Source organism: Geotrypetes seraphini, chromosome 3 (genome assembly GCF_902459505.1).
Source record: "Geotrypetes seraphini chromosome 3, aGeoSer1.1, whole genome shotgun sequence".
NCBI classification, from domain to species: domain Eukaryota; kingdom Metazoa; phylum Chordata; class Amphibia; order Gymnophiona; family Dermophiidae; genus Geotrypetes; species Geotrypetes seraphini.
Window position 1 is genome coordinate 213990212 of NC_047086.1, and position 27908 is coordinate 214018119.

At 42.3% G+C, this 27908-nt stretch overlaps 1 protein-coding gene across 1 annotated transcript in view; it reads right to left on the reverse strand.

Moving 5' to 3' along the window:
- Positions 1–27908, reverse strand: part of NXPH4 (neurexophilin 4) — a 327110-nt gene that overhangs the window by 2130 nt on the left and 297072 nt on the right. The window lies entirely within an intron of this gene.

The window sequence follows — 27908 nt, forward strand, 5'->3', positions numbered from 1 at the left end:
TTCAGGAAGCAGAGTTGGCCGTTAGCCAGTTAAGTGGTGATTTTCAGCACTTTTTAAATTCTCCACTGCAACAGCTTTTAATTTAAGGCAAAACCATCCTTTTCATTTTTCTGAAATTAAAAATATAAAATATATCAGAATTTATCATTCAACCTGGGCTTTTCAAGCTAAACTATGAAAAACTCTGGCTATTTAGATTATTCAGCAAATTAACTTTAAGAGTTTTAGAAAAGATCTGAAGACTTATTTTTTTGAGGAATTTGTACTTAAGAGGTTATAATTATAGGATAACCAATTCACAATTTTTGTATTGACTTGCTTGTTTTATGTAAACCGCTGTGAACTTCTTTGAGGTATTGGCGGTATATAAATAAAGATTGTATTAACAATACAACAAAGAGTCCAGTATAAAGTTTGTTACAAAGGTTTGATAAAAAGTTTGTTTGAGAGAAATGTGATGCATACTAGGGTTGGGAATTCTATGTATTCAATAGTAGGAGTGAGATTCTGGAACGCACTGACAGGTCAGTTACAAATATGTAATTCCAGGGCTAGTTTTGAGAAATTCCTGAAGACACAACTATTTGTCAATGCATTTATGTGAACGAAATGAGAAAGTTAGTAATGGAGGATACAGAATAGTTTATGTGTATATTTTGTCCTTCTATTATTTATTGTGTATGTTGTTTTGTAGACTGCCTAGATTTTAGGCCAGACATGGGCAACTCTGGTCCTTGAGGGCCAGAATCCAATCGGGTTTTCAGGATTCCCCCAATGAATATGCATTGAAAGCAGTGCATGTGAACACATCTCATGTATATTCATTGGGGAAATCCTGAAAACCCAATTGGATTTCGGCCCTCGAGGACCGAAGTTGCCCATGTCTATTTTAGGCGGTATATAAATCTTTTAAATACATAAATAAAATGCTGTCCTATCTTTATGCAGTTCTTCATAGCCAGTTACTATAAGTGCTAAATATTGCACTTAACCAGCTATGTATTTGCCGGCTCTTCAGGGATCTCAAAGTCCCTCTTTGAGGGCCACAATGCAGTCAGATTTTCAAGATTTCCCCAATCAATATGCATTGAAAGCAGTGCATGCACATAGATCTCATGCATGTTCATTGGGGAAATCCTAAAAACTCGACTGGATTGCGGCCCTCAAGGAGGAACTTTGAGACCCCTGGATAACTGGATATTGTCACACCTTTACCCATCGTATCATTCCTTCTGCCAGAAACACCCTACCCCTGAGATGTCCTGTCTATCTATCCAATATAGATTGTAAGCTCTTCTGAGCAGGGATTGTCTATTGAATGTTAAATGTACAGCGCTGCGTATGCCTTTCAGCGCTATAGAAATGATAAATAGTAGTAGTATCCTCCCTCTTTTAATCAATCTGCACTAGAGGTTTTTAGAACGGACCGGAAAGGTACGTATTCTATGAGCGTCAGAGTTTCAAGTTTATTAGGTATTTATATACCGCCTATCAAGATTATCTAAGCGGTTTTTACAATCAGGTACTCAAGCATTTTCCCTATCTGTCCCGGCGGGCTCACAATCTAACGTGCCTGGGGTTATGGAGGATTACGTGACTTGCCCAGGGTTACAGGGAGCAGCGTGGGGTTTGAACCCACAACCCTAGGGTGCTGAGGCTGTAGCTCCAACCACCGTGCCACACACTCCATATTTACCGCACCGGCTCATGCTAAAAAAACATCTAGCGCAGGATGATAAAAGGGGCTCTATGTTCTGACATAGTTCAAGTTCTTCAAATATGAGGGTTTTTTTTTATAGCATATGTGTGATCAAACTTGTATTTGTTGTAAAGAATCTGAACTGTGTCAGAACATAATATTTTCATCTGAATCAATGGTTCCACCTGTTTTTGGTGTCATCCCCCCTTTTTTTGTGGGCATTAGTGTAGAGAATGACATGGTGACAAAATTTATCACCGTTCCCGTCCCCGCGGATAACCGCGGGAAATAATCCCATGTCATTTTTTAGTGTCTATTTCAGCCTCAGTCCTTCTACACCTGCATTCTTCAAAGCAAAGCTTGAGGGTCAGTGGTTGTGGCCATTCATACTCTGATTCTTCTCTCTCTCCTTAAAGAATGACATGAAGATGGTTTACCGCGGATATCTGCGGGGACGGGGACGGTGATGAATTTTGTCATCGTGTCATTCTCTACATTAGTGGGTCTCCTTTTTTTTTTTTTTGTGAATTTAAGCCTGCCATTCATTTGCCTAGATTTATGAGCCTAGTGCTGCAAATCAGTGCTAAACTTCTAACTTCTTTTCCAAGTTTTATTAAAATTTTCTATCCCGCACCAAGGATCATAGCCTTTTGGGTAGCTTACAATCTAGTAAAAAAAAAAAAAAAAATACAATAATCAAAATGAAATTAACTAAAACGTTTCAAAAGACTATCTAAATTTTTACTTATTTAGTCTGTTGTCTCCAGGGTTCTCTCCATATCAAACCACTGCTAATTGTACATATATGCATCAGAAAAGAGGAATGTTTTTAAATCTGTTTTAAATTTATCCAAATTCCCTAGCAATCTAGTTAACGATAGACCATTCCAGAGTTGGGAGCCCTTCACGGAAAAAGGTTGCAGCTCTAATGTGTTCGTGGACTATTTCACGGTACGATGATACCATGAGGCATCTTTGATTTTCTGATCTAAGAGATCTTGAAAGCACAAATATATTCAAAAGACTTACCAAGTAAGAAGACTCATCTGTTAGCAGAACTTTAAAAGTTAATAATAGTATTTTATAAGCAATACGATGGGGAATTAGCAGCCAGTGTGCTATTTTCAAGTACAGATTTCCGCTGGTTGTTTATTAAATGAATTGCCATATTTTATAGTCTACAAATTTCTTTTTGCCTGATGCCTGCATAAAGAGCATTACAATAGTCTAGTTGTTGGATAACGAGAAAGTGTACTAGTATGTTTAGAACTTCAGGGTATAAGAGATCTCAGACTGATCTTATCAATCTCAATTTGAAAAATGTGCGTTTTACCACACTTGAAATCTGTAACTGGTAAGTTAGTTTTGGATCGAAAATAATACCTAGAATTTTTACTGAAGACACAATAGGTACTTCTATATTATTATATTTATTTTAATCTGATATGGTAAACTAGCCTCATCAGTAGGTGAGAATATCATGGCTGATGACTTATCTAGATTCAGTTTAAGTCGATGTTCAGTAAGCCATGTAGAGATTTGATCAAGTTTCTCATTAATAGATACTATCTCGATTGGGGATTGATGATCAGGTGTATATAGGATCTGAATGTCATCTGCATAGACTGTGACCAGTCAGGCTCCATGCCTGACATGTTCCCAGTTAAAAGCCCCAGGAGAGGTAGAAACAAGGTTAGGAAAGTTGTTCCCAAGCCCCATAGAGCCCAGCAGCCTAGGTTCCCTGATTACATTAGGGAGAATTTGACTGAAGAGGAGTTTCTTTCTGACCAGTCAGAAGCCGAGGAGATGGAGACTCAGCCTAGCTCTACAAGGTTTGTCTCCAAATCTATGAATATTAGGTTTAGGCAAAATGCCCCTGTGATAAAACCTTGCATTTACCCAAACATTTCACAGGGGGAGCCCAAGGGAGCCTCAGGGCAGTACAGGCCCACAGAGAGCAGGGCGGGGTTCTCACACTGAAAAGCCAGCAGCATTCCCTCCAGAGCGAAAGAGGACAAGGAAGGGGAATGGTTCTCTCTCCACTGCTCAGCAGCCAGCCAGACCAGAGCAACTTAATCTGGAGCTCATGGAGGTGGATGATTTAGCTCCATGCCAGGAAGCTGAGGCCATCCCTCAAGAGGAGGAAATGGAGTTTTTTGACCAGGTATTTCCAGAACCAGAAGCCATGGAAATAGGTATTGCCTGCAAGGTCACTAACTGAAAAACTGTGTTTGTTTTGTGAGACATTTCCAAAGCTAACTACTGAACTGTTTTGAATGCTTCTTTGGATTTTTGTGTGGACAATTAATGGGACTTGTGCTACAGCCTGTGACTTAATTTGAAAGAGTTTTTTTTCCTCTCCTTTTGCTACATGGGCTCACAGCACTGCTGAGGACCAATCCAAGGCCCCAGGCGGGGGCAGGACTCTTTGGCTGAGGTTTCATAAAGGACTATTGCTGGTGCTTTCTCAATTTGCTTTGCTTGAAGAATGTTTTACTTTGAATGCAGTAATGCACAGGGTCTGAGAACTGTACAATGGGGAGAAGTTTGTCAAGATCTTGGTGGGAATATATGAATGCTGTGAGTAGCTTGAAGACAAACTTGGCAGTTCTCCTGCCCCAGCTCAAGAGCAGAGCTGAGGGCCTCCTGAACATTTCCCTTTGCTTTGATGTTTTGGTGAAAGTAATGCAGTGTGATAATTGAGCTTAAACTCTCTTTTTGAGTAAGGCCCAATTCTAGGGTCTGAATAAGGTAAATCATGAGACCACATTCTCAGTGGTTTCCTCCAGGTCCTCTTGATCAAATGCTGATGGTGTTTAAACAGAAGATATTAAAAGAAGTTGAAGCAACACACTTTGAAGATCAAAAATGTTTTAACAACTTTAACAGACATCAAAGGAAATCAATGAAAGATCTTGTTGATGATCATAGTATCATTATTAGGAAAGCTGAAAAGGGAGGAGCGGTAGTGATTTTAAATAAGAACGACTACTTGGATGAGGCTTTCAAACAGCTAAAGGATACTAAAGTTTATAAATCTCTTAAACGAGGGGGTCACGTGATGTGTTGAGCCGAGCAGGACGTGCCTTGCTCGTGCTCCGGGGCCCCGGGTCCCTCTGAACCTGTTCCTGCGATTTTCTGGCTCGGATCTTTAACTGCCCGATCGGGGGAGTACATGGACAGGTCTCCCATTGTGCCTAGCCCGGCCATGAGCAGCAAATCGTGCCGTACTACAAGAGACAGGGAGACCAGATCGGCGCGGCCGGATTTCAAGATGGCGGCGGGTAACTCCGGTTCCGCGCTCCCCTTGTCGGAGGCTCACATAGCTGCACTGTCTGCCTCGGTCGTGCGGGCCTTGGATTCCCGATTTGACCAACTGTCTGGTCAATTAACATCGTTGGAGACTCTGTTGGGGGAGACCACGCGGCGAACAGGCGAGCTTGAGCACTGGGTCTCACAGGTGGAGGATGCCCACTCTGCTTCCTCTGTGGATCTGGCGGCGATGCAGGCGCAATTAAAGCGGCAAGCGGACAAGCTGGAAGATCTTGAAAACCGCTCAAGACGGGACAACTTGCGCTTGATTGGCCTCCCTGAAGCGGTTCCTGAATCCCGCCTGCTCGCTGCTTTGGAGTCCTGGCTCCGGACGGAGTTCCCTCTTCCGGCTGGTGTGGGCCCCTTGCAACTTGATCGGGCGCACCGCCTGGGCCGGCGATTTGATGGCAGTGATCGAGCTCGGGTCACCATCTTTAAGATCCACAACTCAGCTGTGAAGGCTGAGTTGATGAAGCAATACCGACAAAAGAGGAATACGCTTCAGTATGATGGAGTTCCGGTTCGCCTGTCCAAGATTATTCTCCGGCGCTGCAGGAGCGCAGGCGGCGCTTCTCCTGAGTGTGCTCTGCTTTGTTTGATCGGAAGCATCGATTTCAACTTCTCTACCCGGCGCAATTAAAAGTTTGGACTTCTACAGGATGGCAGGTTTTTGCTACCGCAGAGGAGGCACAGAACTACCTGGATTTCCTACCGGGAGAAGCGGGACCCTCATCGGCCACCTGAGTTCTGTAGCAGAATGGTTGATTGGTGCTATTCTCCCACATTTGAGTGGCTTTACTCTGTTTGGGCCATTGTTAGCCTTTTGAGCATTGCTCCAGATTGCTTCCTTTTGGCCTTTTGGCCTCTTGGACTTTGACTATTCCCTTTCACCCAGAGTTTGGGCTGGTTTTTGGCCCATTCTTGATATATTTTCTGTTTTACTGTAACTGGTCATTCTGGAGGTGTGTGCCTGGATTTGCTGTTTTGTATTTTTCCCTGTTTCTGTTTAGGGCATTTTTAGGTGTCCTTGGTAGGTGTGGATGTTCTTGAAGGGTTATATGGGTATTGTGTACATGGGGGGGAGTTGGTTTCCTGCCTGAGTCGGGGGTTTGTTTCTTGTGGCGGGTGGGCGTATGTTTGTGGGAGCTACGTTTGTTTGGGGCGGACATGTGTGTGTATTGCTGGGCATGAGTGCTGGGGGGGAGTATTTGTGTGCCTGGGGGTTGGTGTTTGTTCACTTTTAGCATTATGCCAGTGGGGTTGACTGTATTATGATTGTTTGGCTTACACGCCCCTTGGGAGGCTTCTTGGTGATCCTTTAGGCCAGCTGGCATTGGACTGCGTTACTCCCCGGGTTTGGGGGTTATTTTGTTTCTTCGCTTCGCTCTCCTATGGCTCCTTCGGAGTGTGTGATGGATGGATGGGATGTTCTGCTTGTCTATGATGGGGATGGGTTTGAGGGATTTGGGGCCCTACCTGCATCTTGGTGACTCTATCTTTGTTCCACGTGTGTGGGACGAGGGTGTCATCCTGGTAGGGTTCTTGGAGGGTTTGTTGCTGGGGGGTGGGGGGGGGTTTGGGGAAAGGGGGGTGGGTTGGGGAGGGTGGGGGTTGGTATTTGGGGGTGGGGGGTCCTCCTTCACAGGGTTTGCCTCAATTTTGCTGCGCTCTTTTGCTCCATATTTGTTGCATTGTTTTCCTTTGGTGGTCACTGCTACTCTGGGGGGGGCTGGGCCCTTGGGGTAGTTTTCTTTTGGAATCCCTTTTCTTTTCTTGCATCTTTCCTGCCTTTCCGCTGTGAGTACCCCTTTTAGACTTACATCTTGGAATGTAGGGGGGATTACGTCGCCTGTTAAGAGATCCAAAATACTTGCAGCTCTACAGCGATATCACTCAGATATTGCATGTCTACAAGAAACTAGACCAACCGATGCTGAACATCTTAAGTTGCGTCGGTCCTGGGTGGGAGAGGTGTATTTTGCTTCCTCATCGGGCCGTCATGGGGGCATTGCTGTGTTGGTCCGCAAGTCTTCTCCTATTGGTGTCCAGGTTCTGGATAAGGAGCCCGACGGCAGATCCCTGCTCTTACGTCTTACCTTGGGTGGGCGCTCATATCTTTTGTTAGTGGTTTATGGGCCTAATTCTGGTGAATCAGCCTTCTTGCAGCGGTTGCTCCAACTTTGTTCTCGTTTCCCTGGTGATCCTCTATTTCTCCTAGGTGATTTTAATTTGGTCATGGCTCCTGATCAGGATAAATCCGGATCTCCTGTTTCTTCCTTGGGTTCTAAGGGTCACCTTCTTTCGGATTTTTGTGACTCTCTTTCGGTTGTAGACCCTTGGCGCCTCCTACACCCTGAAGTTCGTGATTACACTCATCTTTCTCGTGCCCATGGCTCTTGGTCTCGCTTGGATTATATCTTCTTGTCTTCCTCTTTGTTTCCTTCCGTTCAATCGGCTGAGATAGGACCTCTGTCTATATCGGATCATGCCCCTATATGGATAGATGTTTTCTTGGATTCTTCATACCTCCGAGCGTCGTTCTGGCGGTTTCCCTTCTATCTTGCACAGGATACGGAATTTCGTACCTTTTTGCAGGCCCAATGGGATGACTATTCCGCGAATAATGCTTCCCACTTGGATGATCCTATTTTGTTCTGGGAGGCTGGGAAGACGGTGATTCGAGGTCATATCATTTCATTTCTGTGTGCCCGTTCCAGGCGTATTAATCAGGGGATTGTTACTCTCGAGCGGGCCTTGCGTTTGGCGAAGCGGTCCTTTTCTCTTCACCCTTCCCAGGAGACTCGTGACTGTTATCTGTCTACCCAGGTGGCCTTGAACTCCCTTCTTCATTCTCGTTTTCAAAAATGTAAAGCTTTTTACCAGCATCGTTTTCATCGCTATGGGAATAAACCCGGCCGCCTTATGGCTCGTTTGGTTAACGCTAAGACTGGGAGGAACCCAATTTTGACTTTACGGACCAAGGGTGGTGGAGTGGTGTCCCAGACTTCTGAAATCTCCGGGGTTTTATTTGATTTTTTTCGTCGGTTATATGACGCTTCGGAAGATGCTTCTTTGGAGATGGTGACGGACTATCTTCACTCTTCTGGGCTCCCTCGTTTGTCGGAGGCTTCGGTTTCTTCGCTTAATAGTCCGTTCCGGGCAGCTGAATTGGAATCAGCTATTAAATCGCTCCGCTCTGATCGGGCGCCTGGCCCAGATGGGTTCTCGGGTGACTTCTATCGGATCCTTTCTCCTTCTCTTTCTGGACCCTTGTTGGCATATTTTAATGAAGCTGTTGCCCGGGATTCCTTTCCGCGCTTTGCGAATGAGGCCCTTATTACCTTACTCTTGAAGCCGGGTAAAGAAGCGGACTTGCCTGGGTCCTACCGCCCCATTTCTTTAATAAACGTTGACCTCAAGCTCTTTGCACGCATGCTGGCGGATCGTCTTGCTCCTCATTTACCACAGCTTATACATGAGGATCAGGTTGGCTTTGTTAGGGGCCGTCAGTCTGTACACAATGTCCGTAAGGTCCTTTTTGCTCTTGCCCAGTGCCAATCTCGCCAAATTCCGACCTTATTTGTTAGCCTAGATGCCTCCAAGGCGTTTGATAGTATTCATTGGTCGTTTATGTTTCGTACCTTGGAGTATGTGGGGCTCGGGGGATTCTTTTTAGATGCGGTAAGTTCCCTTTACTCTAATCCGCATGCTTCTTTGCTGGTTAATGGGACCCGTTCGGATTCTTTCCCTATTCTTCGTGGAACCCGGCAGGGTTGCCCTCTTTCCCCTCTTCTGTTTCTTCTTTCTTTGGAACCCTTGTTATGCACTCTTCGGGGATTCGCGGAGGTTCGAGGTCTCTCAGTTGGCGATTTTGAACTTAAGACTCTGGCGTATGCAGATGATCTGTTCCTAATTCTTACCCACCCTGAAGATTCTCTCCCGGCAGCTCTGGATCTCATTTCTGAATTTGGGTTTTATTCAGGGCTGTCTCTTAATTTGGATAAATCCATGGCCTTACCTTTTCCGCTGGATTTACGCACTTCCTGGAGGGGTGCGTTCCCTCTCCGTTGGGCTGATTCCACTTTAAGGTATTTAGGGGTTACGATTCCGTTAGATTTATCTGATTTGTACAGGTTAAATGTCACGCCGCTGTTTCACGCTTTACACAATAAGTTGCACCTCTGGGAATCTCTTCCTTTCTCGCTTTTGGGCCGGGTACACTTGTATAACATGCTCTTAGTTCCCTGTTGGCTTTATGTTTTTCAGGTCCTTCCCCTTTATTTGACTTATCGTGATGAGCGTAGAATAGAGCGCCTAGTACAGAAATTTCTTTGGGCTGGTAAGAGACCACGTTTGTCTTATAAGCGGGCGGCGACTCCCTGGTATAGAGGGGGTTTGGGCTTATTGAATCTTCGTTATTTGACAATTGGTTGTGGCATGCGACATATTAATGACCTCTTTCGGGGTACTTCCGCTTTCACTAACACTTCTCTAGAACTTTCTTGTTTTTCTTCTGCTCACTTTAGTGCCTATCTGCATTCTATCCCTTCTCTTCTACCTGAATCTCTTTCTATGAAAGTATTGCATCGACCCTTGAGGAAGGTTTGGCGTTGGGTCTGTAAATTTCACACTCTTTCTTCCTCTGTCTCTCCCTTTCTACCTCTTCGCTTTAATGGTTCTTTTCTGCCTGGGATTGATGGGCCGAGTTTTGTTCGGTGGGAAGCAAAGGGCATTCACTTTCTATTTCATTTGGTTAATGATGATGGTACACCTAAATCTTTTGCTCAATTGCGAACAGAATTTGATATTCCCCCTTCCGATTTTTTTGCTTACATGCAAATCCATCATTACATTTCTTCCTTACCTCCTAGTTCCTTACAAGCCTCATGCCAGGAGTCGTTGTCTACGGCCTTTACCATTGGTTCGCAGGAGCCGGTCCCTCTCAAGTTCCATCATCGCCACTTGAAGGATGAATGCCCTTTGTTTGACCATTCTCGGCTGCGGGATGCTTGGTCTTGCGATCTTGCTGTAGACTTGCCTTTGGACATACTCCTGCAGGCTGTCCGACGTCTGCCAGCATTTCGAAAATATACCACCTTTTGGGAGCAACATTTTAAATTGATTTTTCGTTTATTTATCTCTCCTAAAAGAGCTTATTTGGCTCATTTTCGTTTAACCGCTACCTGCCTTCGTTGTCGGGCTCCGGAAGCCAGTTTGGGACACATGTTTTGGACTTGTCCTCAGGTACAGCATTTTTGGACTGCTATCTTTGCTTTTGTTGAGACTCTTTGGCATGTTACCATCCGCAGTTCCCCTTTGATTTTGTTTGGGACTATTCCTCACTACTTTCCACGTTCCAAAGGAGTTGCAGCTTTCCTCAAGTGGTCTATCCTGATTGCTTTGAAATGCATCTTGCTGAAATGGCTGGAAGCTGAAGCTCTGGACTATTCCCTTTGGAGGAGCTGCATGATTGCTTTCTTGATGTGGGAGCGACGGGATGTGGCTGATTTGTCCTCTCGTCAGGGCCGCCTTTTCCAGACTACTTGGGAACCCTTCTGGACTACTTTGACCCCTCTGGCTCGTAGCCGGATACTTAATTGATGCTTTTTGTACTGCTAATTCTTTGCTTACTTTTGTGTGGAGTTTATTCTTTATTTATTTTTGGTAATTGGAAGGAGGACCCAGGGGTGGGATTGGGTGGGGGAGGGGTGGCTTGGGTTGGGTGGTGGGGAGGGAGGCTATTTGGGGGGAATACTTCAAACTCTTTTGAGCTGGTTTTGTTCTTGTTGTGGCATTCTGTTGTCTTTCATGATTGCTCAATAAAATATATTTGAACATAAATCTCTTAAATTAGATCCCACTAAAAGAATACAAAATACTATCAAAAAACTAATTAAAGAAGGAACTGATATTGGATTTTTAACATCGAGAGATGCAAGATTTCTGTATACAGTTAACCCTACTATTCCTGTTATCTATTTCTTGCCGAAAATTCACAAAAGTTTAGACCTTCCACCTGGTCGTCCAATAATTTCCTCACGCAACTCTCTTCTGGAACCACTCAGTAAATTTGTTGATTTTTTCTTGAAAGATATAGTAAGTTCAAGTGACACATATATAAAAGATACTGCTCATTTTTTGAATATTTTGTCAGCTGTTCCAACAGATGTTTTTCCATTCATCATGGTAACAATGGATGTTACATCTCTTTACACTGTTATTCCTCAGGATTCAGCAATACAAATTGTGAAGGAGGCTCTTTATTCTTCCCCGAGACCATTTTTAATACCTCCTGAATTTCTTGTGCAATTAACCAGGATAGCTTTAAAAGAAAATTTTTTCATTTTTGGGAAAGAGATGTACTTACAACTATCTGGTGTTGCGATGGGGGCGACATTTGCACCCTCCATCGCTAATTTATACATGATTGATTTTGAGAACACATGGATCAAACATTCACCATTTATAGATAAAATTTACTCCTGGCATAGATACATTGATGATGTATTTCTACTATGGAAGGGCAATGAGTATGAACTTATGCATTTTTTTAAATTGGTTAGACTCTTGTGTATCAAATTCTCAATGTCTTCATCCAGGGTTTCTATACATTTTTTAGATGTTGAAATCCATCAAATTGAGAATTCTTTTGTTACAAAAGTTTTCACTAAATCGACAGAAACACCTTTTTGAGATATGACAGTTGCCATCCAAAGAAATTAAAATAAAGTTTACCTTTCTCCCAAATGATAAGGATTCGTCGAAATTGCTCTGATCTGGATGATTATAAAATACAATCTGGACATTTACAGAAGAAATTGTCCTTGAGAGGTTATCCTCTCCATGTGACCAACAATGCAAGGCGACGTGCTAAATATATCAATAGAGAATATCTGCTGGATGAAAATAGGACTAACATACTTGAAGACGACACTGAAACATGTGTACTAAAATATTCTTCTAACAGTACTGCAGTTGCACAAATTATTAGGAATAATTGGGAAATTATGAAATTGCATCTGATTTTTGAACATAAAAAACTAAGGATAGCATTTTCCCGGAATTCTAATTTAAAAGAAATTTTAAGTCCCTCTATGATGAGAAAAGAACAGGCAACTCACACTGTTAAGGGTCATTTTAAATGTCTTTCCTTTAGTATATGTGATGTCACCATACAAACCAAAATTTTTATTAATCCAATTGACAAGAAACATTATAATTTAAATCACTTTACAAACTGTAGAACAACTTTTATTATATACATCATTATCTGCCCATGTAAATTATTATATGTGGGGATGAGTACAAGAGATTTGAAAACAAGAATGTGTGAGCACAAATACAATCTGAAACGTGGGAGAAGCTCTGAGGACATAGTAGAACATTGCACCTTACTTAAACATACATTTCGGGACCTTCGTTGTCTGATCATTGACCATGAACCAAAAAACCAAAGAGGGGGTGATAGAGTGAAAAGATTAAAACAGCGAGAATTAAGGTGGATATATCGCCTTAAAAGTATGCACCCCTTTGGTTTGAATTGAACACCATATTAGATTGGTCAGTGTTTATTTAATACTGTCCCTTTAAATTTGTTGCTCTTACGTGAGTGGGAACGTTCTGCCAATTGCAATAGCTTATCTGTTTAGATCTAAAGCGCATGTGTCAGCGTCCTAGCAATATTAACGCCATTTTGCGGGGTCAGTTTGTGTTACAACAAACGGAACGCTAATACTGATAAGTGAGTACACTGCAATTTAGCTACAAGGGCAATAATAAGAATGTGATTTTTATGATCTTTTTTATGTTCTTTTCTAGCCCGTATTTTTATAAACCCTGAGGAAGCCACTTGATTCATGGCGAAATGGGTTCCCGTTGGACACACTATATGGGGCTTAAGCGGGAGTAATTCCTTGCCGCTCTACAATACTTCCACATACAAAAGATAAGTGCTTATTTAAGGCTTTAATACTGCCATACCATAAGTTATTTTGCCTGTCTGCACAGCTCCTTTGCACACTTTCATTGCAATTTGCACTAGGATAATGCTATTTGCACTGTTTGCACTATTTAGATAATTTTAGAAATATAAAAAACTAAAAAGATAAAAAGAAAAAAAAGTTTTAGGAATTTAAAACTATTTAAATTATTGAGTAGTTGAATTTTGACGAATCAAGTCACTACAAGGAATTTTACATTTTGATGTAATGACGAATTAAGTCATATGAATAATAATATGAAGGTTTTTTGATCAATGAAAGATACCCACGCCACAATTCCTTATAGGGATGATAACATTATGATCCTTGGAGTGGCAATTCTGAGATCTTTTCCTTCATTTGATATTATTCAATAAGAAGTTTTTTCTCTCAATTTAAATTAACCTTTTTGTGGATCTATATATTTTGTGGTTAATTTTTTTTTCATCTGCCATAATTTTTCATTCTGTTTTTGCATACTAAAACAGGGGAAACAAATCCACAAAAATCAAACAAGCAAGAGTAAAAGTGGAAATGTCCAATCAGAATGGTGCACCAAAAGTGTCTTTCAACTCATCTGATAAATCCAAATGTTTTTATTCATCCAATATAACTCATTCATCCAAAGTAACTCAATGACTCGACATGATCATGTTTCGGCCACCCGGCCTGCATCAGGAGTCTTAGGAGTCTTTGGGTATCAATTGGATAAATATGCTCTAAAACACAACGATCAAACCGTTGCTCCGAATCTTGTGACGCTACAAACCAACACGACCTTGCAAGGTCGGAGCAACGGTTTGATCGTTGTGTTTTAGAGCATATTTATCCAATTGATACCCAAAGACTCCTAAGACTCCTGATGCAGGCCGGGTGGCCAAAACATGATCATGTCGAGTCATTGAGTTACTTTGGATGAATGAGTTATTTTGGATGAATAAAGACATTTGGATTTATCAGATGAGTTGAAAGACACTTTTTGTGCACCATTCTGATTGGACATTTCCACTTTTGCTCTTGCTCATTCTGTTTTTGCACCATTGAGGAATAAAGAATCCTGAACAATAATCTGACCAGAATTGAATGCACCACATGATGTTTGGCCTAATTGCTTGATTTTTTTTTGGTCTATTTTGGTGAATATGCCTGTGGGGACTGTCTCTATATTGAGCAACACGCCAGAGCAGTTTTCCTGTGAGCTGACCAGGACGCTATCAGCCTAGGCGTGGGCCTGGTGGTCACAAGACATACATTATAAACCCTATTGACTGTGCCAAATTTAAAAGAGGGGCTAGATAGAAGTTAAATAACGGTGACAGTATAGAGCCAGTTTCTGAAGGAAGCTGTTCAGACGTTTCATTTTGTATAATAACAGAATATGTACGATTCCATAAAAGTAAGGTAAACCAAGTTAGTACCTTGTCTGAAATCCCAATTTCTTGAAGACATTCCAACATTAATGAGTGATCAATAAGGTCAAGGGCTCTGTGAATGTACGCCATAATACCTATCAGTGCCGTTTCTGTACTGTGATGGTGGCAGAAGGCTGTCTGATGTGGATGTAAAACATTTGTTTTATCTACAAAATCTTGTAATTGTTGGTAATCTACCAATTCAACAATCATACTTCTAAGCAATGAGCATAGCTAAAAGTTTAACAACATTCAGGGGATACAATATGTCAAAACGTACAAAAGACATACAGGACATACTGTACCAATGGGAAAGAAGGGTATGAAATACATTATCGGATAGGAAAGACAAATAAGGGAAGGACAACAGGAGGGGTGAGTAGGGACCAAAAAGAAAGCAGAGAGAAAAAAAGAAAAGAAAGGAATTGGATTGAAACTGAAAGAGAGCAAAAGAAGAGCAAAAGAAAAAAGGGAAGATTAACTCTGCAAGGAAAGAATGGTCAAATGTAAAGCTGAGAGCCTGTCTTACAGTGCTAAAGGTCAAAAGCATCTCTAAAAAGGAAACATTTTAAGTTACACTTAAATCTATCCATAGCTCAGGGTTTCCCACATGCTGCTTGCTGCTCATCTGGAAACCATCCTTTTGCCACATTCTGCCCAGAGAGAAACAGGAACTTGCATCAGAGGGGGACAGGATGCAGCAAAGGGAGAGGCTTTGGGTCAGTTGCAGGCAATGTGTGGGAATTGCTGCTGCTGCCAGTGACCCTTTCAAGAGATAAGACATTTTTTAAGGGAGGGAGGGAGATCCAGGATTGCAGGAGCCTCTATGCCAGTGCTGTCAAGAATGCACCATCGCTAGGTGAGCCTGAGCCCAAAGTGGGTGGGCCGCTGGGTCCAGGCTCATCCCCTGTCTCTTCTCTCCCTGCCCCTTTGTTGCATGCTGCTTGGGAGGGAACTGGCAGGAGCCAGAAGGAGAGAGCTGTTCTCTGCTGCCTCAGATTAGGGCACTAGCCAGTAGTGTTGTGACATTGCCCTGTGTGTTCCTGCCATAGCTCCATAACTGTGCAGAGTCTAGTGCATTTGCCTCTTTTGCCCAAAGATAAGTAGTAGCTCTGATAGCAGTGGCAGTCCTTGGTCCGAGGCTAAGTACCAGAAGGTCTTCTGGACCCAGTTTGTATAATCCCCACAATTTGTACAACCCCACGCCAATTCCAATGCGTAACCTCTGCTTGCATGTTCCCACTCTAATCTAATGATGCATTCAAAGGCACCTCTCTTCATCCATTACTGCATCTCTTTTATTAATATAAGCTCTACTTGTATGTTCCCACTCTAAACTAATGCTGTAATATCTATACCTACCTATTCGCATGGTAAGCTCACTGTACTCTGTTATTATTGTACACCGTCTTGAACTGAAAAGGTATGACTGGATATAAATAAAGCTATTATTATTATTACAATCGTGGGCCTTGATTCCTGCCACCAGGTGTCGCCCTTATGCAAGGACCAGAGGTCCCTTCTCTATGGGGGTTGTAAACACTACCTCTGCAGCATCCCCCACCACAGGTGAGCCAGGGAGCAAAAAAGCTAGATGAAGGCATTGAACTGAGGACCTTCCACATGGCAATGCACAGTGCTCATCACCTGAGCTACTAGATCAGACCTGTGACCACCCAACCCCCAACCACATTCCTAACTTATATACTGTCTTTCAATAAGAAAGTTATTGAAGACCACAGATATTACTAATTTGTGTGCTTGCATTTCTCAGGTTATAGAATGCATCCTGAAAAGATTAATCTTTTTTTCTCTTTTATTAAAAGAGAGATCCCTCCTCCATTGTCATTCCCCCCCACCCACCCCCACAGGTTGCAATTATAGTTGTCAGTTGTTAGCTATGATATACATTAGACAAGAAACCTGACAGAGAACAAGGATATGGGGAAGGGGAAACACTTTTTGAAATTTTTGAAGAATGCATGCCTGTCATTCCATGAAAAGAGCTTGTGTGTCTGCCTGTCTACTTTATATATTTGAGGTCAGAAATGCTGAGCAGGCAAATCAAAATAAAAAGCTGAACTTCAAGACCAGAAGAAAGCCAAGACCAAAAGAAAGCCAAGGAACATAAATCAGAACTGTGAAAGGACCTGTCCATTTATTTTACAGACAGCTCATATAATTGTATACTAGCAGGGCCAGTCATCCTAAAATCAGGGGTTCTCAACCCTCAGGACTTACCCTACCCATCCAGTCAGGTTTTCAGGATATCCACAATGAATACATATGTCGCAGATTTTTATGCACTGACTCCATTATATGCAAATCTGTCTCAAACATATTCATTGTGGGCATCCAGAAAACCTGACTGGCCAGGGGTGTCCTGGGCTGAATCTTCAGCAGCTCAAGGTTCTACCCTACCCTATAGTTCTTCCTCCATCCTAAACCCCTCCAAAATGTCCAGACCCATCTTAAATCAGCTGTCTGGCTATGCTACTGGTCTAATATGTAAACACACTTTCACTAAAAATGATGCTAAATGTCAAGTGGTATACTATCAGAACAGCACAGGCTTTAAAGCAATTTGAAAAAAGAAGGAAAAAGCCTCAGACAAGGGCCCTCCCACCTCCACAAATGTGGTTGAGCGATCATCTCATTGGCAACAAACCTTCATCAAACGTAAAGAAAGCTCTGTGCTGTGCTTGTAAAAGATGTAAAAAGATAGGAGAAAGATCTTTTCAACTTATCTTCAACTGGTCTAAACATGAAAAAATAGAGAACGCCCTTCTAGGAGTTGCATAACATCTGGGCTTTGAGCACAGTAAAATCCCATGTAACAGTATGTTAAGCCTAGATCATAGAAACATGATGGCAGATAAAGGCCAAATGGCCTATCTAGTTTGCCCATCTGCAGTAACCCTTATCTCTTTCTCTCTCTGAGAGATCCATGTGCCTATCCCATTCCTTCTTGAATTCAGACACAGTCTCTGTCTCCACCACCTCTTCCAGGAGACTGTTCCACGCATCTACCACCCTTTCTGTAAAAAAGTATTTCCTTTGATTACTCCGGAGTCTATCACCTCTTAACTTCATCTATGCCCTCTCATTCCACAGCTTCCTTTCAATTGTAAGAGACTCGATTCATACACATTTACGCCACGAGGTATTTAAACATTTCTATCATATCTCCCCTCTCCTCTAAAGTATACATACTGAGATCTTTAAGACCATGCACCTTTTTGTAGCCTTCCTTTGGACCTACTCCATCTTTTTTTATATCTTTTTGAAGATGCAGATTCCAGAATTGTATACAATATTCTAAATGAGGTCTCACCAGAGTCTTATACAGGGGCATCAATACTTCCATTTTCCTACTGACTATACTTCTTCCTATGCACCCTAGCATGCTTCTAGCTTTCGCCATCACCTTTTCAAACTGTTTGGCCATCTTAAGATCATCACATACAATCACACCCAAATCCTGTTCTTTTGTCAGGCGCAAAAGTTCTTCACCCCCTAAACTTTACCATTCCTTTGGGTTTTTGCAGCCCAAATGCATGACCTTGCATTTCTTAGCATTAAATTTTAGCTGCCAAATTTCAGACCATTCTACAAGCTTCGCTAGGTCTTTCTTCATGTCATTCACACCATCAGGGGTGTCTGCTCTATTGCAGATTTTGGTATCATCCGCAAAGAGGCAAATCTTACCTGACAGCAATATCGCTTATAGAAATGTTAAAAAGAACAGGCCCAAGAACAGAACTTTGAGTCACACCACTGGTAACATCTCTTTCCTCAAAGCAATCTCCATTGACCACTACTCTATGTCGTCTTCCACTTAACCAGTTTCTGACTCAGCCTGTTGCTTTGGGGCCCATCCCAAGAGCACTCAGTTTATTTATTAGTCTGTATGGTACACTGTCAAAGGCTTGCTAAAATCTAAATACACCACATCTAGTGCACTCCCAATACCCAATTCTCCAGTCACCCAGTCAAAGAAATTGATCAGATTTGTCTGACGAGACCTACCTCTAGTGAATCCATGTTGCCTCTGGTCCTGTAATCCACCAGATTCCCGAAACTTCACCATTCTCTGTTTTAAAAGCGTTTTCATTAATATGCTTACCACAGAAATCAGACTTACTGGCCTGTAATTCCCTACTTCTTCCTTACTTCCACTTTTGTGTAGTGGGACCACATTCGCCCTTCTCCAGTCCTCCGGTACCACTTCCAATTCTAGAGCCTCATTGAAAAGGTCAGTCAGTGGAGCCACCAGAACTTCCCTAAGTTTCTTCAGCACCCTCGGATGTACACTATCTGGCCCCATCGGCCCCCATAGCACACTTAAAGGCTCCTAAATGTTTTAAGATAGACTAGCAAACCAAATACATGTTAATCAACATACAGTATATCCCTGTTGTATGCTAAAAAGTTTGGAATTGCTTTGTGGAGGGCCGGTGCTATTCCCTGAAAACCCCAAATCTGCCACAGAAATCTATAATCTTATGTCTGTGCACACATTTGTCTCAACTGCAGTAATTTACATGTTTAAGCAGTAACTGTAACAATTACTTTTGTGAAAATGTAATAAGATCTGTAATATACAGCAGAACCTCAATATTTGCGGGGATTAAGAGCAGAACCGACCTGCCCTTCTCTTCCAACAATCACCCACCCTTTTTCTCTCTACCTCTTCCATCCAGTGTCTGCCCTTGGTATGCCACTGCCCCGCCCAATGGTCTGGCATCTGTCTCCTTCCCTACCATCTCTTTCCCTTCTTCCTTTCCCTATGCTCTGGCATCTCTGCTTGCTTTCCTTCCTTCTTTCACTTCCAACCCCTTCCCACCCCTCCTCATGGTCTGGTATCTGTCTGTTTCCCTTCCATCTGTCTCCCCCTCTCTCTTCTTTCCTCTGCTCGCCTTCCCTCCCTCCCTCATGGTATTGGATCTCTCTCTCCACTTTTCTTTTTTTTCCCTTCACTGGTCTTCCTTCTTTCCTCTCCCTCCCAATTTGGTGCCTTTCACCTTTACCCCTCCTTCCCTCCAATCGGGTACAACATTCCTTCCCCCTCTTTCCCCATAGAATGAGTACGGTACCTCTCTCTCTCTTTCGGGCTGCCAGCAGTATCAATCAGCTGAACATGCTGCTTTCTGCAGCTCTGGAAGTTTTCCCTCTGCTTCAACTTCCTGTCCTGCAGAGGGACAGTTTCCGGGGCCACTGAAGGCAGCGTGTTCAGCTGACTGATGCTGCTGATGGCCCGAAGATTGCAGATGACAGCAATGGGAAGGGACCAGAGTACCCTTGCAGACAAGGTAATCACCTTATTTGCAATTAATTTTATTAATCAGTGTTAAAGATTTAGCATGTTAACCACCTTATTAACATACTAAATCTGCAGCCTTAGTCTATCCCTATGGGAGGATTCGTGCCCAGTGATCCTGGCTCAATTCTGGTGACTCAAGGGGAATCTAGATAATTCACCAAGGCTGTGTGGTTTACAGAATAGAATTTTAGCCAATCAGATTAATTCCTGTGTTCAAAATCTAGTACTGAGTAAACAGTAACATTTTATGCACCTGTTATAATTTGTGGACTGTGTCTTTATTTTGGAAGTATTTCACCTAAGAGTAGCCTATTTACCTCAGTCTAATGAAGTTTCACTTTCTCAGTGCCAGACATGGATGACTGGAAGGTCCAGTTTGAACAAGTACTGCAAATTAAGTTTGATGACCAGAAGACCAAGTCCTATGAATGCCATGAGAGAAGGAGGAACCACGGCACTATTCCTTAGCCAAGAACATAACTGAGTAATTGTCAGATTCACAGAAGATATCTACCCTGGGCCGGATTTAGATGAAAAGAGGCCCTAGGCTATTCCACTTATGAGGCCCTTTCACCTCCCATTTTTAAGTTTGTAAATTACACGAGAGATAATAAAATACATCATTACTGTGATATATATCAATATGTTAAATGAAACATGTTGTTATTGGTACTAACCTTTATAAAAAATGTGACACGGATAATAAATAAAAAAAAGTCGAGAACACTTATTTGGACATTTATTCTCAGCACCATATATAATAATAATAATAATAACAGCTTATATACCACAATACCGTGAAGTTCTATGCGGTTTACAAAGATTAAGCAAAGGTGAAAATTGATTGACTTTAAGAGGGGAGGAAGAAAGAGGGTTAATAGGACAGGAAATCCATTTTTGAGGAGAGAGTGAACAATAGAACAAGTTAATCGCTATAGAGGGGAGAGAGAAGAGAGGATCAGTTGTCTAGATACTTTAGGAACAGGTGTGTTTTCAGACGTTTCCTAAATTCCTCATAAGTAGTGGGCGAAAGCAATTGTTCTAGGTCTTTATCTCATGATGCTGCTTGGTGCGAGAGAAGATATTCATGGTGTTTTTTCAGTTTACAACCTCTCACTATACTTGTAACAATAACTAATCAAGTTTCAAGTTTATTAAAGCATTTGATGAATCGCCTATTAGAATTGCTAGGCGATGTACATAGTACAAGTAAAGAAAACAAAGAAACTAATACATTAACAATATAATTACATAAAATACGTACATGAGGGGTGAGGAAAAAAATTAAAAAGTTACAATATTGGGTTCGGTAAAAAAGGAAAAAACAGGAGGTAAGGGTTATAAACCAAAGCACAATTTAAGGAATAGCCCTAAAGCAAGTAAAAGTTTCAAGAATTAAAAGCATCATTAAATAAATAAGTTTTTAAAAGTTTTTTAAATGTTACAATGTCGTGTTCGATTCTAATGTACTGGGGAAGGGCATTCCACCATTGTGGTCCCATTACTGTGAACATGTCTGATCTCCTTGTCCCTATAATTTTCAAGGAGGGTACTGAAAGTAGATTTTGATCTGATGATTGAAGTGAACGTTGGGTATTATGTGGGATTAGTGATCTAGAAATAAATTGTGGTTCGTTGGATACTAATCAAACATAACACACAACATTGCCCCTTCCTATGTCCATAGTGCCCCCAGTGCGTCCTTCCTCACATCACCCCCCCCCTCCGTTGCCCACCTGCCTCCCATCCCCCTTCCATTGAACACCTCCCTCATGCCATCCTGCCTGCCTGCCTTCCATTAAACCCCCCCACCCCCCCTCCGATGCCAGTCTGGGCCGCCCTGTCCTGACGGATCCATGTTTTGCCTCTCGCCCCGCGGGGCTGGGCTTTGCCCAGCTGTTTCCAGACTGACGTCTTTCCCTCACCGATCCTCCTCCCAGGGTGAGAAAAAGAAAGGGAGAAGCTGAGTCGGCGCCCCGTTGCGGCTGGAGCCGGTTCTGATCCCGAAGCGTAGAATTTCTCCTTATTTTCAGTTCAGTGTTTTAGTGTTCACTGTTTTTAGAATAGTGTAATTTTAATTTTGCTAACAATTTGAATGTAGGCCCCTCTTGATCTTGAGGCCTTATGATCTTCTGAATAGTAAGTCTATCGTTAATTGTTACCAATGTAGGCAAACTGAAAAAGCCTGTTGAATTCTGCTTATAAAAGGGAGTGGAAATCATTATTGGGAGTATAAAAATGCACAGCAAGAAAAGGATGTTTTTTTTAATCAGCAGTAAAGACCCCAGAATTTGCCAGTGGAGGTGCAGGTTTCTCCCCAGACGACGTAACTTCCAAGGCCAACATATGATGCAAGATGCTTGGGCGTTTACTACATCCAATGAAGTGATAAAAGATGTTTGAACTTCATGTAAATACTTTCAGAATATGTTCAAATCTAAAGAGATGAAAGTTGTACACTGTAACCAGTTTAAGTTTATTTTTTATATCTATTTTTTTTATTTCAAAAAATGTCTGATCTGCTCAGATCTACAATTCTTGTAAGACTATAAAATACACAAACATAATCATGTAAAAGCACAGAACTATACTGATTAAAACTAAAATAGCTGTACAAATTTAGAAGACTTGATATCAGACTAAAATAGGGTAAACTGAAACAATTTAAAATATATTGAGCTCATCCTTGTTGCAATATTCATTTATAATTTGTACAGTTCAAACCAATTCTACCTTTATTGACAAAAAAGCCTGCCTAAGCAATTGTCTTTAGCCGTCTCTGAAATCATAGCACTCGTTCCAGTTTATGAAATTCATATGGTAATGAATTCCTTAATCATGGACCTGCTACCCAGAAAGTATTAGATCTCAGTTCAAGCAAACTCATTATCAAGTAAATTCTTCTCCATTGACTGCAGTGTTCTAGAAAGATAGCAGATCTTCAGTGTCTAAGCTATGATTAAAAGGGTTTCACTGTGTAAGGCCGTACATATTAATAAAAGACCCTTAATCTAAATCCGCCAAGCCATTAGAGCAGGGTCTAGCAAGGTATGTGTGACTAGTAAAGTCAAACAGGGCACAAGAGGTGAGGGCGCTAAAACTATACCCCCTTCATAGGTGTAGGCTGCAGCAGAGTGCCTTCCTGCCTCCCTCCTACACCTTCCCCCAACGCACAGTACAGAATCTCCACTTGTCCCTTTCCTACCTCCTCCTTCCCAGAATCCCCCTCTCTTCAAAATTTCCACTTGCAGGTATAAGTAGGGTTGCTAGATTTTCCAATTGGAAAACCCCTAAACCCACTCCCAAGACCACCCAGTTCTACCCATCCCTGCCCTAATCCCCCCTCACACGCTGACTCTTCCTCCCTGCCCGACACAATTTGAGGAGGCTTTTCAAAGCCTGTACAACGTGCTGGGTTTTGAAAAGTGTTCGGATCCCCGGACATGTCCTCAAAAGGAGGACATGTCCAGGGAAATCTGGATGTCTGGTAACCCTAGATATAAGACTATGTCAGCAAGCACAGCAATGTTCATGGAACCTCCTGCTCAAGTGTGTTCCAAGCATTGTTGAGTCCCGCCCCTTTTGATGTACACTTCCTTTTCCTGTTGCTATGTAGTCAGGACCTGGCAGTGCCTGGAACATAATTGAGCAAGAGGCACTGCCTTTTCTTGCTGAACATGATCTTTTAACAACAAATGGAAAGTATGAAGAGAAGTGGATTCTGGGGGGTGGGTGGGGGAAAGGTTAGGTAAGAGACTGATAGTAGGGTTACCAGAAGTCCGGATTTACCCAGACATGTCCTCTTTTTAGAGAACTGTCTGGGTGTCCGGACAGATTTTGAAATCCCAGCAGTTTGTATGGGTTTTGGAAGATCCCGGCTCTCCCAGATGTCGGGGCCGCACCTGGAGGGCCTCTGAGCATGTGTGAATGCAATGTGATGATGTCACATCAAGTTTCAAGTTTATTATATATTTGATATCCTGCCTATCATTACATCTAGGCAGTTTACAATAGGTTAAAAACAAAGTTTAAATATAGAGGGAGTAAAAATAAAAACAATACATCAGACTGAAATGTATAATCCTGAGAACATATTGACTAGAAACAAAAAAGGGGGGAGGGAAAATATGCAATACAGTACTTCCCCGAAATTCACGGGGGTTCCGTTCCAGGAACACCCGCAAATTTTGAAAAACCGCGAATACAGTTTTTCAGCTGATCAAAGGCAGGAGAGGGCAGCTGGGGTGCCAGCAAGTGCTTAAATTGTACTTATGAAGCCTGGCACATTTTCCGACCGCCTCTTCCTAGTACTAAAGTCATGGTTACACCAATCAGGAGCTGCTTTGATACGCCAGATAGCGTGTCAAAGCAGCTCCTGATTGGTGGAACCATGACCTTAGTACCAGGAAGAGGTGGTCGGAAAATACCGCGAATTACTGAGTCCACAATTTACAAACCGCAAATTTGCGGGGGTTTACTCTATTCAAAAAAAGGGCTCGCACATTGGGAGGGGGTAAAAGTAATGTAACTGCACTGCCTAGGGAAGGAAACTTCTTAGGACGCAAAAGCATCCTTAAACAGAAAGGTCTTTAGATTTGTCATGTATTAATAAAGATGTTTCATCCAGGTTATGGCTTGGAAGTGTTTTCCATAATGTCAGGGCTACAACAGAAAAAATTATCTTATGTGCTGTGTCATAGAATATATGGCGAAGTGATGGGATTGAAAGGAGATTTTGCTGGGAAGATCATAGTCGTGATGTTGTGTGAGGGATCAATAGTCTGTCGATGAATGTCAGTGTACTTTCTTGTTTTGTTTTGAAAACAAGAAGTAAGATTTTAATGGAGATGTAGTGGGATATGGGCAACCAGTGAGCATGTTTCAAGAAAGGGGTAACATGGTCATATTTTTTAGCCTTTTAGATGATTTTCACCACCATGTTTGGTTTTATCTGAAGTCATCTGATCTCTTTTTATCTGAAGTCGTCTGATCTTTTACCATGGGTAAAGGAAATTGCAGTAGTCCAGATGCGTTATAACTAAAGAGTGGATAAGGATATTGAGGGATTTTTTGATCTAAAAGACCTGAAATGGAGTGGATTATTTTTAATTTATAAAAACATTTTTTGACTACTGAGCTTATGTGCTGGTGATAGTTTATCGTCTAAAATTACACCTAGTAATTTGATAGTGGTGTCCTTTTTGAGAGGAGTCAATCTTATGCAAATGGAGGCATTTATATTTATCTTTCCATTACAGGAAAAAATCATGACCTTGGATTTAGAAATATTCAGAGAGAGAGCATATTATTGAGCCAATGGCAGATTTTATTTATTTTTTGATTTTGTGAGTTTCAACTGAGTCAAGATTGTGAATAGGATGAATGAGTTGTATGCCATTGGTGTAGGTAAAGATTGTAAAGCCTATTGATTGTGCTAGCATTAGTAATAGTGATAAAAATAGGTTGAATAGGAGTGGGGAAAGAAAGATCCTTGTGGAACCCTGAAGCTGTTGGTGAACGTTTTAGATGCAGAATTTTCAAGGATAACTGTGTATGAGCGTTCGGAGAAGTATGACTTAAACCAATCCAAAGCAATTCCTGAGATTCCTGCTTCCTGAATTTGATCACGTCACTCCTCTGTTAAAAAATGCACACCTATTCACCACCGTATAACTTATAAAATTGCCTTAATCTCCTTTAAAACTATGAACACCAAGGAACCTGCTTTTATTCATAAGTATCTTATTCTTCACGAACTTTTGAGAACTTTAAGATCAGTATCACAGCACCTTCTTCATGTCCCATCCCTAAAAATCATTAGTACCCGTAGGGCCTCTTCAGTTGCAACTTTATCCCCTACAATATGGAATTTGTTACCATCATATTTAAGGGCGGAGCAAAATCTAGATAAATTTAAGTGCAACCTTAAAAGCTTCTTATTTAAAGTCGCTTACGATTGCTAATCGATCTCTGGCTTCTTTCTTGCCACATTCTGTTTTTACTCATATTCAACATCAAAATGATTTCTCCTATTTCCCTTTTGTTTTTAACCTTAATTGTACTTTCTCCTTTTAAAAATTGTATTTCTCTCCACTTTCCTGTTGTTTTCATGTAAGCAAAGTTGTGTTTTAAGTCCGTTGATTGTTCCCCATTTTAATTTTTATTGGCAAATGCTTAGTATTTATGATTAGCGTTTTTTCAAATTGTAATAAAACTTGAGCAAGCAAAAAAAAAAAGGAAAATCAAGATGGCGTCAGAAGCAGACGCCTGAGCGGGGAGCTCTGTTACCTTGCCTGGCTGACGCGGCTTGATAATCTTTCCTGGTCAGGAGACATGGAGAAGAGAAAGAGAGCCCTCCATTATAACCCTCCAGCAGTGGTAGCCCAGCAGTGTTTGGTGCAGACAACGATTACGGAGGCTTTTTCCCGCTCGGACAACTTTTCAATACCTACTTTGGGGGAGAATCTGACTACATCGGGTGAACCCGTGCATGTAGAGAGTGCGTCATTGAGCCCTAAGCAGCGGGTGATACCACCCCAACCCGGAAGCAAGCTGGAGCAAGGAGAGCTGGAGCTGACGACTTCAGAGATGGAATCTTCAGACCCCGGCTTAGGAGAATTAGAAGGCCTTGAGCATGCGCAGATGCATGCTCAAGGCCTGGCAGAGGCAGGAAGTTCTTCAAATGGCACCGGCACGTCCTTTGGGCTGCGTGCCGGTGCCAGACGGGGGTAAGTTTCAAGTTCAGGCGGGGGGGGGGGGGGTGCCGGTTTGCACGGGGGGGGCCCCTGCGAGTGGGGGGGGGGGGCAATGCCGGTTCTCAGGGGGGTGCTCGCAAATCGAGTCAACACTCGGTTTGCGAGACAAGTTTTGTGAGAATGTTTTGTTTGTCTTGCAAAACACTCGCAAACCGGATTACTCGCAAACCGAGGTTTGACTGTACTTCCTAATTAGGGTTACCATAGTTTTGCAAAGTAAAATCCCAGATGCATTGCCACGCCCCATTCCACCTCCAGCCCCACCCCCACCCCCACAAAGTCTCTTCTCTTCATTTCCAACCTCCGTGCCAAGTCTGGAAGGTCTCCGAGCATGCATGGATGCGTGTGATGTCATCTGCAGATGCTCAGAGGCCCTTCAGATGCGGCTGGAGCTTGGGACTTTCCAAAACCCGGAGAAACTGACGGATTTTGGAAAGTCCAAACGGGCACTCAAACAGTCCTCTTAAAAGAAAACATGTCCGGGTTTTCACAGATGTCTGGTAACCCTGTTCCCAATGCTATAAAAAGCATTGAAAACTTCATGCAAATTTGGGCTCATACCCAATTTAATTACCAAGCTAATTAGTGCCAATAATTGGTGTTTTAACAATTATTGGCACTAATTAGAATTAATTACATGTTAGGCTCGTAAATCTAGGCATCGGATCCACACCTAAATTTTACACTTGAGTCAAATAGGAGGCGTGAAAATGTACAGGTCATGGGCAGTTATACATACAGTTATAGAAAAAAGGCATCTGTACCTAACCCCCTCTTTTACTAAAGTGCGCTAACCGATTACATAGAAACATAGAAACTGACAGCAGAAAAGGGCCACGGCCCATCTAGTCTGCCCACACCGATGACCCACCCCCTAACTCCCTCCGTGAAGAGATCCCATGTGCCAATCCCATTTTTTCTTAAAATCTGGCACGCTGCTGGCCTCAATTACCTCTAGTGGAAGACTATTCCAGTGATCAACCACTCTTTCAGTGGTGTCACCATGAAATTTCCACCCCTGAGTTTCAACGGATGCCCTCTTGTTGCTGTGGGACCTTTAAAAAAAAAGATATCTTCCTCCACCTCAATACGGCCCGTGACATATTTGAACATCTCGATCATGTCTCCCTTCTCTCTGCGTTCCTCATACGGGAGATCCTTGAGTCCTGAGGCCATCCAGGTGGCCATTCTCTGAACCGACTCAACTCTCAGCACATCTTTGTGGTAATGTGGCCTCCAGAATTGTACACAGTATTCCAGGTGGGGTCTCACCATGGATCTGTACAATGGCATTATGACCTCGGGCTTATGGCTGACGAAGCTCCTATGGATACAACCTATGATTTGTCTAGCTCTGGATGAAGCTTTCGCCACTTGATTGGTAGTCTTCATGTCTTCACTAATGATCACCCCCAAGTCTCGTTCTGC